This window comes from Mandrillus leucophaeus, unplaced genomic scaffold (assembly GCF_000951045.1).
Source record: "Mandrillus leucophaeus isolate KB7577 unplaced genomic scaffold, Mleu.le_1.0 Scaffold345, whole genome shotgun sequence".
Classification (NCBI taxonomy): domain Eukaryota; kingdom Metazoa; phylum Chordata; class Mammalia; order Primates; family Cercopithecidae; genus Mandrillus; species Mandrillus leucophaeus.
The window spans coordinates 1550562-1554067 of NW_012103643.1; the positions used below are offsets into that span (position 1 = coordinate 1550562).

Here is a 3506-nt window from a genome sequence, read left to right on the forward strand (position 1 = left end):
TACTGGTTCATTCTTATCTTTCGGCTCTTTGTTTAAATGTCACCTTCTTAAAGCAACCATTCCTGCCATAGCTAAGAATGCCCACCCACTCATCCACTATCAGACACTCAGTTTCACTCCTTCATAAGCAATAGTCACCATCAGATACTTTCCTGCTCATTTTTACCGTCGGTGTCTTGTCACCACTCCAAATAATGCTTCACTTCTCTTTATTTTACTCTTGTGCCTAAAATAAGATCATTAAGGCTTTGGTACCCAAGTTTTGAGTTTGGGACTTATTTAGCTTTTGTCTACAGCATAAAGAAAGAAAACAGCTGCTTGTAGCCCAGGCTTCCTATCCAAGAAGGTGGGAGGAGACTGGAAATCCTGAAAAAGACAGCTGGAGTTGGGAGGGAAACTAGAGCGAAGAGAAATATCTCCCCTCCTTGTTGAAGACAGCCTAGTTGGTGTAGAGAAGGCAGCAGGGGGCGAAGCAGAAAAAGGTTTATTTCCTCACTCACAACTCTCTAGCCCTCCCTCCCCACCTCGCCCCTGCAACCTCCACCTTCCCACTGCCCCATTCTCCCACTGCACTGCAGGGGGGCCTCACTCAGGCTCCCCTGCTGGCTAAACTCAGTTGTTAGTTTTGTAGGAAGCCCTGCCCTTGTGGAAAAATGCCTGCTATTTGTTCTGTGCCACGCTCTGCCCATATTTGTCTTCCTCTCCCCTCCTCCTTCCCTAACTAGCACGCCTTGGCCCGTCCCTGTTGAACTTTGTCCTATTGGCAGTGGAGTACCTTTCCAACCACCACAGCAGTCCTGTGGCAAAGATTTACAAAGTGAATCAAGAGGTGAACTTACACCAACTGCACAAATTGAAAGCCAATCCTTATTGTAATCTTACCTCACTGGGAAATATAATTTGACAGAAGAGGTTTGTTGAAGGCTGGAGTGCAATGGCACGATCTCGGCTCACTGCAACCTCTGCCTCCCGGGTTCAAGCGATTATCCTGCCTCAGCCTCCCAAGTAGCTGGGATTACAGACATGCGCCACCATGCCTGGCTAATTTTGTATTTTTAGTAGAGATGGGGTTTCACCATGTCGGTTACGCTGGTCTCAAACTCCCGACCTCAGGTCGGGATCCACCTGCCTCAGCCTCCCAAAGTGCTGGGATTACAGGCGTAAGCCAATGTGCCTGGTCAAGATCCGATGTTTTTAAAAAGCGGAGTTTCCCTGCACAAGCTTCTCTCTTTGCTTGTTGCCATTCCACGTAAGATGTGACCTGCTCCTCCTCACCTTTTGCCATGATTATGAGGCCTCCCCAGCCATGTGGAACTAACACTTCAGTTATGGAAGATCAAGATGAAGATGAGTCCCCAAAGAAAAATACTCCTTGGCAGATAAGTAATGGAACATTGTCTGTGATTGTCTCCAGAAGCAGGCCATCAGAAGGAAACTACCAAAAAGAAAAAGACTTGTGTATTCAATATTTTGACCAGTGGTCTGAATCAGATCAGGTGGAATTCGTGGAACATCTTATTTCCTGAATGTGTCATTAGCAGCATAGACGTATTAATTCTCACCTGAAGCCCATGTTGCAGCGGGACTTTATTGCCGCTTTACCTGAGCAAGGCTTAGATCACATAGCAGAAAATATTCTTTCATACCTGGATGCCAGGTCTCTGTGTGCAGCAGAGCTGGTATGTAAAGAATGGCAGCGAGTGATCTCAGAACGAATGCTCTGGAAGAAGCTGATTGAACGAATGGGACGCACTGACCCCCTGTGGAAAGGACTTTCAGAAAGAAGAGGGTGGGATCAGTACCTGGTTAAATACACTGATCCCCCATGGAAAGGACTTTCAGAAAGAAGAGGGTGGGATCAGTACCTGTTTAAAAACAGACCCACAGCTAGCCCTCCAAATTCATTTTATGGGTCATTATACCCAAAGATTATCCAGGATATAGAGACTATAGAATCCACCTGGCAGTGTGGCCGACACAGCTTGCAGAGGATTCAGTACCGCTCTGAAAATAGTAAAGGCATCTACGCTTTACAGTACAGTGATGAAAAAATTATCAGTGGCCCACAAGATAATTCTATTAAGATTTGGGATAAAACCAGCCTGGAATGTTTGAAAGTGTTAACGGACACACAGGCTCTGTCCTCTGTCTGCAGTATGATGAGCGTGTCATTGTAACTGGCTCTTCGGAGTTTACGGTGAGAGTGTGGGATGTGAACAGGGGTGAAGTTCTTAACACATTAATCCACCACAATGAGGCTGTACCGCACTTACGCTTCAGCAGTGGACTGATGGTGACCTGTTCCAAGGACCACTCCATTGCTGTGTGGGACAGGGCTTCTGCGACCGATATCACTTTACGCCGTGTCCTGGTTGGCCACTAAAGCTGCTGTCGATGTAGTAGACTGACGACAAATACATCGTGTCCGCCTCGGGTGACAGAACCATCAAAGTCTGAAGCACGAGCACCTGTGAATTTGTTCGTACTGTCAGTGGGCACAAGCGAGTCTTGTTTCCAGTACAGGGATGGGCTGGTTGTTAGTGGATCATCAGATAATACCATTAGGCTCTCGGATATTGGATGTGGCTTCTGTTTTAAGAGTCCTAGAGGGACATGAAGAATCGGTCGCAGAAGCCCTGTCCCACAGAGCAATGGAGTGGTCCTTGGAACAGGTCACCATCAGTCCACTGCTGAAGCGTAAGTGCGGTACAGCCTCATTGTGGTGGATTAATGTGTTAAGAACTTCACCCCTGTTCATATCCCACTCTCACCGTAGAATCTGAAGAATGCATCTCACCAATGCATCCGGTTTGGTAAAGAGGATTGTCAGTGGGGCCTATGATGGGAAAATTGAAGTTTAGGACTCACAAGCTGCTCTTGACCCTCGAGCCCCAGCAAGCACTTTGTGTTTGCGCACATTGGTGGAACATTCTGGACGTGTGTTTCAGCTACAGTTTGATGAGTTTCAAATCATCAGCAGCTCCCACAATGACACTATCTTGATTTGGGATTCCTTAAATGTGCCTCCCAGTGCCCAGAATGAGACCCATTCCCCCTCCAGAACATACACTTACATCTCTAGATAACAGTCTGCACTTTCACCCATTTCCGGGTTTTCTAGTCTTGAACTACTGCCTACTTGGCTATCAGATGCCTAAGGGAGTTCATTCACAGCTGAGTTACGAAGCTGGAATTGGTTCTAGATGCTGGGTACATGCAAAGTAGCCTAACTCTTCAAGTCCCGACATTTCTCACCTCTGATTCCGGCTCTACTTTGAGAAGGAGACCTTAGCATCACCGACTTGAAAGTAGCACAGAAGCCCATTTCCTTCCCTCATCAGTGAAAAAAATCTAATGTTTCAAATGTAAACTGTTCATAGAAAAGGAACATAGAATCTGTTTTACCGAAGTAAATCAAATGTCAAGAGAAGACTTGGCCTCTATATTGCTTTGCACTTTGGCTTGACATTAAGAAACAGCATTCTTCTTCAGTGAGATTGTGGGTG

At 46.3% G+C, this 3506-nt stretch overlaps 1 pseudogene across 1 annotated transcript; it reads left to right on the top strand.

Annotated features, from left to right (window-relative positions):
• The first annotated feature begins 1203 nt into the window (after positions 1 to 1203).
• On the top strand, positions 1204 to 3086 carry LOC105545975 (annotated as a pseudogene). Its single transcript, XR_001007024.1, has 3 exons — positions 1204 to 1789; positions 1850 to 2648; positions 2820 to 3086. The product of XR_001007024.1 is annotated as an F-box/WD repeat-containing protein 11-like (transcript).
• Positions 3087 to 3506: the final 420 nt, after the last annotated feature.